The 15,000-nt window shown below is 59.7% G+C and overlaps 1 non-coding gene across 1 annotated transcript; it reads right to left on the bottom strand.

The window, feature by feature from the left end:
- Positions 1–2,979: 2,979 nt before the first annotated feature.
- Positions 2,980–3,098, bottom strand: LOC131862862 (5S ribosomal RNA). Its single transcript, XR_009361798.1, has one exon. It is a non-coding gene; the product is annotated as a 5S ribosomal RNA (ribosomal RNA).
- Between the last annotated feature and the right edge of the window lie 11,902 nt (positions 3,099–15,000).

The following is a 15,000-nucleotide window of genomic DNA, read 5'->3' on the forward strand; positions in this document are numbered from 1 at the left end:
GGAGCGCCGCCTCTTTTTTTGTCGGAGCGTTTGGTGGGGTTTCTCGCATTGGCTCTTCCGAGGCCCGGTTGCCACCCTGGCGCGCACGAAGTCGGAAGTAGGGTTAATTGCCCGGGTGCGCACCTTTGCCAGGGTGGGCACCTTACCTGGGCTGCGCACCAGGGCGGGCTCAAGATGGCACGCGCGTTCCGTTTTTTTCACTATCTTTCAAAACGGAAATTTTAAAATCTCCTTTTTTTTTTGCCTTTTCTGGAAATTAGTGAAGGCAGCGCATCAAAGGTGCGCACCTCGCTGCCCACCTTGGTGTGCTCTGAGGTGCGCACCCGGGAGCGCTACGAAGTGTGCTCCAAGGTGCGGCGTGCACGTTGTCGGAGCCCGGTTTGCCCCGGGTGCGCACCTCGCCTGCACCTTGGCCGGGGTGGGCACCTTGGCTGGGTTTGCCCAGGGTGCGCTCCGAAGCGGGGTTACTGGAGCGCCCCCTCTTTTTTTGTCAGAGCGTTTGGTGGGGTTTCTCGCATTGGCTCTTCCCAGGCCCGGTTGTTGGGTGCGCTCCCACCCTGGCGCGCGCGAAGTTGGAAGTTGGGTTAATTGCCCGGGCGCGCACCTTCGCCAGGGTGGGCACCTTGGTGCGCACACCTTGGCTGGGCTGCGCACCAGGGCGGGCTCAAGATGGCACCAGCATTCCCTTTTTCTCACTATCTTTCAAAACGGAAATTTTAAAATCTCGTTTTTTTTTTGCCTTTTATGGAAATTAGTGAAGGCATCGCATCAAAGGTGCGCACCTCGCTGCCCACCTTGGTGTGCTCCGAGGTGCCCACCACGGTGCGCAACGCCGGTGCGAACCCGGGAGCGCCCCGATGTGTGCTCCAAGGTGCGGCGTGCACGAAGTCGGACCCCGGTTTGCCCCGGGTGCGCACCTCGCGTGCACCTTGGTGCGCACACCTTGGCTGGGTTGCGCGGCCTGGTGGGCACCATGGTGCGCACCAAGGAGCGCTCCGAAGTGTGCTCCAAGGTGCGGCGTGCACGAAGTCGGAGCCCGGTTTGCCCCGGGTACGCACCTCGCGTGCACCTTCGCCGGGGTGGGCACCTCGGCTGGGTTGCGCGCCCTGGTGCGCACCAAGGAGCGCTCCGAAGTGTGCTCCAAGGTGCGGCGTGCACGAAGTCGGAGCCCGGTTTGCCCCGGGTGCGCACCTTCGCCGCGGTGCGCACCATGGCGTGCACGAAGTCGGAGCCCGGTTTGCCCCGGGTGCGCACCTCGCGTGCACCTTCGGCGGGGTTGCGCGCCCTGGTGGGCACCATGGTGCGCACCAAGGAGCGCTCCGAAGTGTGCTCCAAGGTGCGGCGTGCACGAAGTCGGAGCCCGGTTTGCCCCGGGTGCGCACCTCGCGTGCACCTTCGGCGGGGTTGCGCGCCCTGGTGGGCACCATGGTGCGCACCAAGGAGCGCTCCGAAGTGTGCTCCAAGGTGCGGCGTGCACGAAGTCGGAGCCCGGTTTGCCCCGGGTGCGCACCTCGCGTGCACCTTCGCCGCGGTGGGCACCATGGCGTGCACGAAGTCGGAGCCCGGTTTGCCCCGGGTGCGCACCTCGCGTGCACCTTCGCCGGGGTGGGCACCTCGGCTGGGTTGCGCGCCCTGGTGCGCACCAAGGAGCGCTCCGAAGTGTGCTCCAAGGTGCGGCGTGCACGAAGTCGGAGCCCGGTTTGCCCCGGGTGCGCACCTCGCGTGCACCTTCGCCAGGGTGGGCACCTCGGTGCGCACACCTTCTCAATGTTTTCTTGCCTTTTCTGGAAATTGGTGAAGGCAGCGCATCAAAGGTGCGCACCTCGGTGTGCTCCGAGGTGCGAACCCGAGAGCGCTCCGAGGTGCCCACGAAGTCGAAAGTCGGGTTAATTGCATTGTTTTCCCCGGGTGCGCTCCGAGGTGCGCAACATCGGCGCGCACCAAGGAGGGCTCCGAAGTGTGCTCCAAGGTGCGCACGATGGCGTGCACCTCTGGTGCGCACGATTCGGAGCTCGGTTTGACCGGGGTGCGCACACCTTGGCTGGGTTGCGCACCTTTTGTGCGCTCCAAGGTGCGCACGAAGTCGGAGCTCGGTTTGCCCCGGGTGCGCACCTTCGCCAGGGTGCGCACCTTGATGCGCACGCCTTGGCTGGGCTGCGCACCTTGGTGGGCGCCATGGTGCGCACCTTTCGTGCGCTCCAAGGTGCGCACGAAGTCGGAGCTCGGTTTGCCCCGGGTGCGCACCTTGGTGGGCGCCATGGTGCACTCCGAGGTGCCCAAGATTGGTGCGCACCAAGGAGCGCTCCGAAGTGCGCTCCAAGGTGCGCGCGAAGTCGAAAGTTGGGTTAATTGTCCGGTTTGCCTCGGGTGCGCACCTTGCGTGCACCTTCGCCAGGGTGGGCGCCTTGGTGCGCACACCTTGGCTGGGCTGCGCACACCTTGGCACCCGCGTTTCCTTCATTTTAAATTTTTTTTTTTTACAATCTCTCAAGTGGGAAATTCTATAATCTCAACTTTTTTTGCCTTTTCAGGAAACTTTTGAATGGAGCGCATCATTGGTGCGCTCCGAAGTGTGCTCCAAAGCTCTCTCCAGCTGCGTGCACCTGCCCCGGCCGCGCACCCGGCCCCGCCCAGCTTCGCTCACCTGTCCCGGGCGTCTGGTGCGGAACCTTAGAGTAAGAAACATCACCGTGCACCTTGGCCAACGTGCGCGACTCGACCGAGCGCGCACTGGCCGAGGTGCACACCGATTTCACCTGGGTGCGCGCGCAGCACCTCGGGCGCACCGGGGTGCGCGCACAACGCCCGGGTTGCACCGTGGCCTGTGTGCTCGGGGCGCCTCGGGTGCGCGCTCGGTGTCGCCCCCGCGCGCGCGGTAGTGCGGGCAGCGCACCCCGGCCCGGCCCGGCCCCGACGAGAACGCAAACGGGCAAAAGGTTTATTCAAATAGCATTGCGACGCCCGGCGAAAAACTAAAAAAGGGTGCAACACCGGGACTTCCCGGGAGGTCACCCATCCCAGTACTACTCCGGCCCAAGCGCGCTTAACTGCGGAGTTCTGATGGGATCCGGTGCACTAACGCTGGTATGATCGCACCCGTTATGAGCTTGTCGCAGTGTGTACTTAGCAAACCGCGACCCACGTGCGAATCCACCCCGGCCACCCACCCCCGTCGAGGTGCACACCCTCCCTCGCGAAGTGCGCCCCGTTCGCCAAGTGTGAGCCCTGCCCGGGTGCGCGCACCTTGCTAGGGCGTCGGGTGTGCACCCGGCCCGGCCTACGTGCGTGCACCTGGAGGGGGCGTCGTGTGCGTGCAGTGTCCCGTCTGCAACGCGGTGCCCACACACCACCTCGGGCGCAACGACCTGCGCTCACATGTGGGCCGAGTGCACCTTGGTGCATGTTCGGGGCGCCTCGGGTGCACGCTCGATCTTGCCCCGGTGCACCAAGGCGCTCGGTTTGCCCCGGGTGCGCACTTGGTGCAAGGTGGGCACCCAAAATAGGGATCAAGCACCAAAACACAAGTTTCGGGATGCAAAATGGGACCCAAGGACCACAAATGCGTTCCAAGACCCATGATGGGTCCACGAGAACAAAAATGTGTTCCGAGACTTAATAAACAAATATTGGGTTTTAGGAGAAGAAACATGCTCTGATGCCCAAAACGAGAATCGACCCCGAAAAGGCCACAGGCCAAAAGTGGGATGCGAGACAAAAAAAAATGGGACCCGAGGACCAAAATTGGGTTCCCAGGTCGAAGACAGGGCAACCGGACAAGAAACGACCTCTAAGGCTCGAAATGAGTCCCGACGACTAAAACTTGACAAGAAGCACCCATCAGGCACCCAACTCGACACCCATGGGATGCCGACCCACCCGGGCTTCCACCTAGCACACCTTGGCACCCACCCACCCTCGCACCCAACCTCGCACCCAACTTAGCACCTTTGAACCCACATTGGCACTCACCCTGACCCTGGCACCTTGGAACCCACATTGGCACTCACCTTGACCCTGGCACCCACCTTTGCACTCACCTTGGGACCCACCCTGGCTCCCACCTCGGCACCCACCCAGACACCCACCTTGGTTCCTTGGCACCCACCTTGGATCCTTGGCACCCACCCCGACACCCACCTTGGCACGCAACTTGGCTACTTGCCACCCACCTTGGCTCCTTGACGCCCACCCCGACAACCACCCCGTGACCTACCCTGGCTAGGGTTGGTGCACACCCACCCTGGTGCCCACCTTGGCACCCACCCTATGACCCACCTTGGCACGCACCTTAGTACCCACCCCGTTACCCACCCTAGGACCCACCCCGTGACCCACCTTGGCCAGGGTGGGTGCACCCACCCTGGTGCCCACCTTGGCACCCACCCATCCTAGCACCCAGCCTGTGACCGGGCTTGGAACCCAACCTTGCACCCGCACCCGTCTTGGCCAGTGTGGGTGCGCACCCATCCTGGCACCCACGTTGTGACACACCCTTTAACCCACGCACCCTAGCACCCACGTTGGCACCCACCTTGGAACCCAACCTAGCAACTTGGCACCCACCCCGTGACCCACCTTGGCATCCACCATAGCAGTCGCCGACTTGGCACCCACCTCGGCACCCACCTTGACACTTGTGGACCCACCTTGCCACTCACCCTAGCATCGACCCATCCTAGCACCCACCCTGGCACCTTTGCACCCTAGCACTCACCCATCCTAGCACCTAACCTGTGACCCACCTTGACACTCACCCTCGCACCCACCTTGGAACCCAACCTAGCACCCACCCACCCTGACACCAACCCTAGCACCTACCCACCCTTGCACCCACCCTGTGACCCATCTTGGCACCCACCCATCCTACCACTCAACCTATCACCCACCTTCTCACCCACCTTGGCATCCACCTTAGCACCCACCCACACTGGCACCTTGGCACCCACCTCGGGCAAGGTGGGTGCACACCCACCCTGGCACCCAATTTAGAACCCACCGAGCATGTTACCCACCTTGGCACCCACATTGCAGCCCACCCTAGTACCCACCCTATGACCCACATTGGCATCCACACCCTAGCACCCAGGCACCTCGACACCCGCCTTGACACCCACCCTAGCACTGAACCTGTGACCCACCTTGGAACTCACCCTAGAACCCACCCACCCTGTGAACCACCTTGGCATCCACCTTAGCACCCACCCACCTTGGCACCCACTCTAGCACTCACCCATCCTAACACCCAACTTGTTACCCACCTTGGCACCCGCCCTCGCGTCCACCTTGAAACCCACCCTAGCACCCACCCACGCAGGAGCCCACCTTGGCACCCAACCTAACACCCACGCATCCTGGCACCCAACTTGTGACCCACCTTGGAACCCACCCTAGTACCCACCTTTGAACCCACTATATCACCAACCCACCTTGGCACCCACCCTATGACCCTCTTTGGAATCCACCCTAGCACGCACCCACCCTGGCACCCACCATGGAGCGCACCCTAGCACCCACCCACCTCGGCACGCACCTCAACACCCACCTTGGTGTGCGCACTGCGCCAACCTCTCAAAGACCCTATGTGGTGCGCTCCAAAGTGTACACCTTTGGTGCGCTCCAAGGTGCGCACCTTTGGTGCACACCGAGGTGCACACCAAAGTGTGCACCGAGGTGAGCACCAAAGTGCACTCCAGGGTGCACACCAAGGCGTGCACCTTTGGTGCGGTCAATGCAAACGAATTCGGAAGTTGGGGTCGATGTCCTAATCGCTGCTGCAGACTACACGTATGAGAATCGGACAAATAGCTTTATATAGGGGAGGTGTTGCGTTTGATGGGTCGACTCCCCTGGTTGTGTGCACTGCACCAACTTCAAAGACCCTGTCTTGTTTAAGAAGTCAAAAGTTGGGGTGGATGTCCTAATCATTGCTGCAGTCTACGCATGTATGAGAATCAGACAAATAGCTTATATAGGGGAGGTGTTGCATTCGGTGGGTTGACTCCCCTGGTTGTGCGCACTGCGCCAACCTCAAAGACCCCGCATAGCAGAAGAAGTCGGAAGTCGGATTTTGGTGAGCACCAAGGCGTGCACCTTTGGTGCGGTCAACGCAGACGAATTCAGAAGTTGGGGTGGATGTCCTAATCGTTGTTGCAGGCTACACATGTATGAGAATCAGACAAATAGCTTATATAGGGGAGGTGTTGGGTTTGATGGGTCAACTCCCTTGGTTGTGCGCATTACGCCAACCTCAAAGACCTTGTTTTCGTTAAGAAGTCAAAAGTTGGGGTCAATGTCCTAATGGCTCCTGCAGGCTACACATGTATGAGAATCGGACAAATAGCTTATATAGGGGAGGTGTTGGGTTTGATGGGTCGACTCCCCTGGTTGTGCGCATTACGTCAACCTCAAAGACCTTGTTTTCGTTAAGAAGTCAAAAGTTGGGGTCGATGTCCTAATTGCTCCTGTAGACTACACATGTATGAGAATCAGACAAATAGCTTATATAGGGGAGGTGTTGGGTTTGATGGGTTGACTCCCCTAGTTGTTCGCATTACACCAACCTCAAAGACCTTGTTTTCGTTTAGAAGCCGAAAGTTGGGGTCGATGTCCTAATTGCTCCTGCAGGCTACGCATGTATGAGAATCAGACAAATAGCTTATATAGGGGAGGTGTTGGGTTTGATGGGTCGACTCCCCTGGTTGTGCGCATTGCGCCAACCTCAAAGACCCTGCATTGCGGATGAAGTCGAAAGTCAGAGTTTGGTGTGCTACAAGGTGTGGTCGAAGGTGCTCACCTAGGTGTGCACCTTTGGAGCACAGGAAAAGTGCCCTCCAAAAGTGCGCACCTTTGGAGTGCACAAAAGTGCCCTCCAAAAGTGCGCACCTTTGGAGCGCAGAAAAGTGCCCTCCAAAAAGTGCCCTCCAAAAGTGCGCACCTTTGGAGCGCAGAAAAGTGCCCTCCAAAAAGTGCCCTCCAAAAGTGCGCACCTTTGGAGCGCAGAAAAGTGCCCTCCAAAAAGTGCCCTCCAAAAGTGCGCACCTTTGGAGCGCAGAAAAGTGCCCTCCAAAAGTGCGCACCTTTGGAGCGCAGAAAAGTGCCCTCCAAAAAGTGCCCTCCAAAAGTGCGCACCTTTGGAGCGCAGAAAAGTGCCCTCCAAAAAGTGCCCTCCAAAAGTGCGCACCTTTGGAGCGCAGAAAAGTGCCCTCCAAAAAGTGCCCTCCAAAAGTGCGCACCTTTGGAGCGCAGAAAAGTGCCCTCCAAAAAGTGCCCTCCAAAAGTGCGCACCTTTGGAGCGCAGAAAAGTGCCCTCCAAAAAGTGCCCTCCAAAAGTGCGCACCTTTGGAGCGCAGAAAAGTGCCCTCCAAAAGTGCGCACCTTTGGAGCGCACAAAAGTGCCCTCCAAAAGTGCGCACTTTTGGTGCGCACCAAGGCGCTGGTTCGGTCGTTGCAGGCGAGTTCGGAAGTTGGGGTCGATGTCCTGAGCGGAGGTGCAAACTACACAGGTGTCGGAATCGGACAAATAGCTTATATAGGGGAGGTGTATGCTTCGATGGGTCGACTCCCCAGGTTGAGCGCACCGCGCCAACCTCAAAGACCCTACGGTATGGATGAAGTCGGAAGTTGGGTCCGATGACCAATTCGATTAGTAGGTATGCTCATGAGGTCGGAATTTGGGTCCGATGACCTGCCATGTGCAGGAAGGCGAATGTTGACACTGTGCGTTGCAAGGTGCACACCAAGGCGCTGGTGCGGTCTTTTTAGTCGAGTTCGGAAGTTGGGGTCGATGTCCTGATCGGAGGTGCAAGCTACACAGGTGTGGGAATCGGACAAATAGCTTATATAGGGGAGGTGTATGCTTCGTTGGGTCGACTCCCCGGGTTGAGCGCACCGCGCCAACCTCAAAGACCCTACGGTATGGATGAAGTCGGAAGTTGGGTCCGATGACCGATTCGATATGTAGGCATACTCGCGAGGTCGGAATTTGGGTCCGATGACCTGCCACGTGCAGGAAGGCGAATGTTGGCACTGTGCGTTGCAAGGTGCGCACCAAGGCGCTGGTTCGGTCGTTGGAGGCGAGTTCGGAAGTTGGGGTCGATGTCTTGATCGGAGGTGCAAACTACACAGGTGTGGGAATCGGACAAATAGCTTATATAGGGGAGGTGTATGCTTCGTTGGGTCGACTCCCCGGGTTGAGCGCACCGCGCCAACCTCAAAGACCCTACGGTATGGATGAAGTCGGAAGTTGGGTCCGATGACCGATTCGATATGTAGGCATACTCGCGAGGTCGGAATTTGGGTCCGATGACCTGCCATGTGCAGGAAGGCGAATGTTGGGACTGTGCGTCGCAAGGTGCGCACCAAGGCGCTGGTGCCGTCGTTGCAGTCGAGTTCGGAAGTTGGGGTCGATGTCCTGGTCAGAGGTGCAAACTACACAGGTGTGGGAATCGGACAAATAGCTTATATAGGGGAGGTGTATGCTTCGATGGGTCGACTCCCTGGGTTGAGCGCACCGCGCCAACCTCAAAGACCCTACAGTATGGATGAAGTCGGAAGTTGGGTCCGATGACCGATTCGATACGTAGGCATATTGGCGAGGTCTGAATTTGTGTCCGATGACCTGCCATGCGCAGGAAGGCGGAATTTGGGTCCGATGACCGAGTTGATGGCGTGCCATGCGCAGAAAGGCGGAATTTGGGTCCGATGACCGAGTTGATGTTGATGGCCCGCCATGCACAGGAAGGCGGAATTTGGGTCCGATGACCGATTTGAAGGCGTGCCATACGCAAAAAGGCGGAGTTTGGGTCCGATGACCGAGTTGATATTGATGGCCCGCCATGCGCAGGAAGGCGGAATTTGGGTCCGATGACCTGACATACGCATGGAGTCCGACTCGGGGGCCGATGTTCGATTCGATGACTTGCATTGTGGGTAAAGTCGGAAGTTGTGGTCTTTGACCCGATTCGATGACCAGACTTCGGCTGCTTGAGAATCGGACAAATAACTTATATAGGGGAGGTAGTGTTCTCGAGCATCCTCCCCCCGTGCCCGTTTATGTCGATTGATGCTGGTGCTCGACTGGTTGGAGCGCTCGGATGCAAAAATCTTGCACCAGGATTTATCGATTGTGATGGACACGGCAAGTCTCCTGATTGCTATGCAGGAGCTCATCGTGAATCTCTATGCGGCCTTGGTATGGACTCGACCTGCGGAATGGTTCGGCAATGGTAGTCGCTCCAACACGTCCTTGCAATGGCCACAGAGGTGATTCGACTAGAGCTCCAGTCTAGCTTTTGGGTTGCTTGGCGGACTGGTATAGCCGCGATCGAGTTCCGGCCATGAACGTTTTAGATAGCTCTTGGGCTTTCTGGGACGGAAGTCGGAAGTTTGGGCTGTTGTCCGATTTGATGACCATTCTTCGGATGTGTGAGAATCGGACAAATAACTTATATAGGGGACTGTGTTGTCTCACGCAGCCCCCTCCGTGCCCCTCTATCTCGACCGATGTTGGTGCTTGAAAGGGTTGGGATCGCTCGGATTTATAAACGTGCACCACCATTTGTCGAGTGTGAGGGACGCGGCAGGTCTCCTAAATGCTATGCGGGCGCTCTCTGAGAATCTCTATCCGGCCTCGACACAGACTAGTCTTGCTGAATGGTTTGGCACTGGTAGTCGATCCAACACGTCGTTGTTGTGGCCGCCTAGGCGATTCGATTCGAGCCCCCGTCTAGCTTTTGGGTTGCTTGGCGGATTTTGCCCTATCCGCAAGTGAGCTCGGTCCCTAAACGTTCGAGAAACCCGATTGCTATGCGCCGACTCTCTTTCTTGCGAGCCTCCATCTAGCTTTTGGGTCTCTACGGAACGGAAGTCGGAATCTGGGACCGTTGTTTGATTCGACGAGGCAGACTACGGTTGTGCGAGAATCGGACAAATAACTTATATAGGGGAGGTGTTGACTGGAGCATTCTCCCCCGTGCCCCTCTAACTCGACCAATGCTGGCGCTCGAACGGTGGTAGCGCTCGGATTTTCATTGAGCGCCAGCATTGGTCGATTTAGAGGGGCATGCGAGATTCCCGAATGCTATGCGAGGGCTCTAACGGAAATGTCTATTGGTTTCGGTATGGATGCAATTGCGAGTGGTTCGGCAAAGGTAGTCGTTCCGATGCGTCCATGTCGTGGCCAAATCGATAATTCGATTTGAGCCCTCGTATAGCATTTGGGTCTCTCGATGTGATTCCGCATTCCAGTCCCTTTGGGCACTGCTTGAGCCGCATCCCAGGGGGTTCCCTTCCCAATAATCTGCCTCGCAACCCGATTGCTATGCGGTGAGGCTCCTCGGCCGCCTCGGAACTATCTGTGTATCAGACGCATCGCGGGATAAGGGGTTGGCAACGGTAGTCGCCCCAAGCGCGTCCGATGCTTGGACCATTCCGAGGCGGCCCTGAAGCCTCTTCCGTCTAGCCGTTGGGTCCTTCTCGCCGCATCCCTCGCCTCGCACCCCGATTGCTATGCGGTGAGGCTCCTCGGCCGCCTCGGAACTATCTGTGTATCGGACGCGTCGCGGGATAAGGGGTTGTCACTGGTAGTCGCCCCAAGCGCGTCCGATGCTTGGACCATTCCGAGGCGGCCCTGAAGCCTCTTCCGTCTAGCCGTTGGGTCCTTCTCGCCGCATCCCTCGCCTCGCACCCCGATTGCTATGCGGTGAGGCTCCTCGGCCGCCTCGGAACTATCTGTGTATCGGACGCGTCGCGGGATAAGGGGTTGTCATTGGTAGTCGCCCCAAGCGCGTCCGATGCTTGGACCATTCCGAGGCGGCCCTGAAGCCTCTTCCGTCTAGCCGTTGGGTCCTTCTCGCCGCATCCCTCGCCTCGCACCCCGATTGCTATGCGGTGAGGCTCCTCGGCCGCCTCGGAACTATCTGTGTATCGGACGCGTCGCGGGATAAGGGGTTGTCACTGGTAGTCGCCCCAAGCGCGTCCGATGCTTGGACCATTCCGAGGCGGCCCTGAAGCCTCTTCCGTCTAGCCGTTGGGTCCTTCTCGCCGCATCCCTCGCCTCGCACCCCGATTGCTATGCGGTGAGGCTCCTCGGCCGCCTCGGAACTATCTGTGTATCGGACGCGTCGCGGGATAAGGGGTTGTCACTGGTAGTCGCCCCAAGCGCGTTCGATGCTTGGACCATTCCGAGGCGGCCCTGAAGCCTCTTCCGTCTAGCCGTTGGGTCCTTCTCGCCGCATCCCTCGCCTCGCACCCCGATTGCTATGCGGTGAGGCTCCTCGGCCGCCTTGGAACTATCTGTGTATCGGACGCGTCGCGGGATAAGGGGTTGTCACTGGTAGTCGCCCCAAGCGCGTCCGATGCTTAGACCATTCCGAGGCGGACCCGAAGCCTCTTCCGTCTAGCCGTTGGGTCCTTCTCGCCGCATCCTTCGCCTCGCACCCCGATTGCTATGCGGTGAGGCTCCTCGGCCGCCTCGGAACTATCTGTGTATCGGACGCGTCGCGGGATAAGGGGTTGTCACTGGTAGTCGCCCCAAGCGCGTCCGATGCTTGGACCATTCCGAGGCGGACCCGAAGCCTCTTCCGTCTAGCCGTTGGGTCCTTCTCGCCGCATCCCTCGCCTCGCACCCCGATTGCTATGCGGTGAGGCTCCTCGGCCGCCTTGGAACTATCTGTGTATCGGACGCGTCGCGGGATAAGGGGTTGTCACTGGTAGTCGCCCCAAGCGCGTCCGATGCTTGGACCATTCCGAGGCGGACCCGAAGCCTCTTCCGTCTAGCCGTTGGGTCCTTCTCGCCGCATCCCTCGCCTCGCACCCCGATTGCTATGCGGTGAGGCTCCTCGGCCGCCTTGGAACTATCTGTGTATCGGACGCGTCGCGGGATAAGGGGTTGTCACTGGTAGTCGCCCCAAGCGCGTCCGATGCTTGGACCATTCCGAGGCGGACCCGAAGCCTCTTCCGTCTAGCCGTTGGGTCCTTCTCGCCGCATCCCTCGCCTCGCACCCCGATTGCTATGCGGTGAGGCTCCTCGGCCGCCTTGGAACTATCTGTGTATCGGACGCGTCGCGGGATAAGGGGTTGTCACTGGTAGTCGCCCCAAGCGCGTCCGATGCTTGGACCATTCCGAGGCGGCCCCGAAGCCTCTTCCGTGTAGCCGTTGGGTCCTTCTCGCCGCATCCCTCGCCTCGCACCCCGATTGCTATGCGGTGAGGCTCCTCGGCCGCCTTGGAACTATCTGTGTATCGGACGCGTCGCGGGATAAGGGGTTGTCACTGGTAGTCGCCCCAAGCGCGTCCGATGCTTGGACCATTCCGAGGCGGCCCCGAAGCCTCTTCCGTGTAGCCGTTGGGTCCTTCTCGCCGCATCCCTCGCCTCGCACCCCGATTGCTATGCGGTGAGGCTCCTCGGCCGCCTTGGAACTATCTGTGTATCGGACGCGTCGCGGGATAAGGGGTTGTCACTGGTAGTCGCCCCAAGCGCGTCCGATGCTTGGACCATTCCGAGGCGGACCTGAAGCCTCTTCCCTCTAGCCGTTGGGGCTTTCTCGCCGCATCCCTCGCCTCGCACCCTGATTGCTATGCTGTGAGGCTCCTCGGCCGCCTTGGAACTATCTGTGTATCGGACGCATCGCGGGATAAGGGGTTGGCAGTGGTAGTCGCCCCAAGCGCATCCGATGCTTGGACCATTCCGAGGCGGCCCTGCAGCCTCTTCCGTCTAGCCGTTGGGGCCATCTCGCCGCATCCCCCACCTCGCACCACGATTGCTATGCGGTGAGGCTCCTTGGCCGCCTCGGAACTATCTGTGTATCGGACGCATCGCGGGATAAGGGGTTGTCACTGGTAGTCGCCCCAAGCGCGTCCGATGCTTGGACTATTCCGAGGCGGCCCTGCAGCCTCTTCCGTCTAGCCGTTGGGGCCATCTCGCTGCATCCCCCACCTCCTCGGCCGCCTCGGAACTATCTGTGTATCGGACGCATCGCGGGATAAGGGGTTGGCAGTGGTAGTCGCCCCAAGCGCGTCCGATGCTTGGACTATTCCGAGGCAGCCCTGCAGCCTCTTCCGTCTAGCCTTTGGGGCCATCTCGCCGCATCCCTCGCCTCGCACCCCGATTGCTATGCGGTGAGGCTCCTCGGCCGCCTGGGAACTATCTTCGTATCGGACGCATCGCGGGATAAGGGGTTGTCACTGGTAGTCGCCCCAAGCGCGTCCGATGCTTGGACTATTCCGAGGCGGCCCTGTGGCCTCTTCCGTCTAGCCGTTGGGGCCATCTCGCCGCATCCCCCACCTCGCACCCCGATTGCTATGCGGTGAGGCTCTTCGGCCGCCTTGGAACTATCTTCGTATCGGACGCATTGCGGGATAAGGGGTTGTCACTGGTAGTGGCCCCAAGCGCGTCCGATGCTTGGACTATTCCGAGGCGGCCCTGCAGCCTCTTCCGTCTAGCCGTTGGGGCCATCTCGCCGCATCCCCCACCTCGCACCCCGATTGCTATGCGGTGAGGCTCCTCGGCCGCCTTGGAACTATCTTCGTATCGGACGCATCGCGGGATAAGGGGTTGTCACTGGTAGTCGCCCCAAGCGCGTCCGATGCTTGGACTATTCCGACGCGGCCCTGTGGCCTCTTCCGTCTAGCCGTTGGGGCCATCTCGCCGCATCCCCCACCTCGCACCCCGATTGCTATGCGGTGAGGCTCCTCGGCCGCCTTGGAACCATCTTCGTATCGGACGCATCGCGGGATAGGGGGCTGTCACTGGTAGTCGCCCCAAGCGTGTCCGATGCTTGGACCATTCCTAGGCGGCCCTGAAGCCTCTTCCGTCTAGCCGTTGGGGCCTTCCCGCCCCATCCCTCGCCTCGCACCCCCGATTGCTATGCGGTGAGGCTCCTCGGCCGCCTTGGAACCATCTGTGTATCGGACGCATCGCGGGATAAGGGGTTGGCACTGGCAGTCGCCCCAAGCGCGTCCGATGCTTGGACCATTCCGAGGTGGCCCTGAAGCCTCTTCCGTCTAGCCGTTGGGGCCTTCCCGCCCCATCCCTCGCCTCGCACCCCGATTGATATGCGGTGAGGCTCCTCGGCCGCCTTGGAACTATCTGTGTATCGGACGCATCGCGGGATAAGGGGTTGGCACTGGTAGTCGTCCCAATCGCATCTGATGCTTGGACCATTCCGAGGCGGCCCTGCAGCCTCTTCCGTTTAGCCGTCGGGGCCTTCCCGCCGCATCCCTCGCCTCGCATCCCGATTCCTATGCGGTGAGTCTTCTCGGCCGCCGCGGAACTATACCTGTTATTGCTACTGCATCCTTCGGCTGGTAACCTCCTCTGCCGCCTTGGAACGTTCTCTTTGTCGGACGCGTCGCGGGATAAGGGGTTGGCACTGGTAGTCGCCCCAAGCGCGCCCGATGCATAGACCGCTCCGAGTCGACCTTGCTTTCAGCCTCTCACATGCATAGACCTCTCTGAGTCGACCCTGCAGCCTCTCACGTTTAGCCTTTGGAATCTCGCCTCACAACATGATTGCTATCCTTGATGCATCCCTTGCCTCGAGCCCTGATTGCTTTCTTGGCTGCATCCCTCCTCTCCTCACAGCCCGGTTGTCATCACTGCTTCATCCGTCGCTTCATGCATTCTGGCTGCTGGGCCCTTCCCACCGCACACCTCGATTGCTATCTCTTCTGCATCACACACCCCGATTGCTATCTCTGCTACATCCCTCGGCTCTCACTTCTGCATCCTTCGCCTCACACCTCGATTGCTATCAATGCTGCATCCGTAACCTCACACCCCGATTGCTATGCGGGGAGGCTCCTTGGCCGCCTTGGAAATTTCTGTGTGTCGGACGCACCGCGGGATAAGGGGTTGGCACTGGTAGTCGCCCCAAGTGCGCCCGATTCTTAGACCGCTTCGAGGTGACCTCGTAGCCTCTTTCGTCCAGGCTTCCTGCCTTCAACGCCCTTTTTACACCTCGATTGCTATGCGCGGGCTCGTTGGCGTCTATCACCTCTCTGC

The sequence above is a fragment of the Cryptomeria japonica genome, unplaced genomic scaffold, assembly GCF_030272615.1.
Source record: "Cryptomeria japonica unplaced genomic scaffold, Sugi_1.0 HiC_scaffold_52, whole genome shotgun sequence".
Taxonomy (NCBI): domain Eukaryota; kingdom Viridiplantae; phylum Streptophyta; class Pinopsida; order Cupressales; family Cupressaceae; genus Cryptomeria; species Cryptomeria japonica.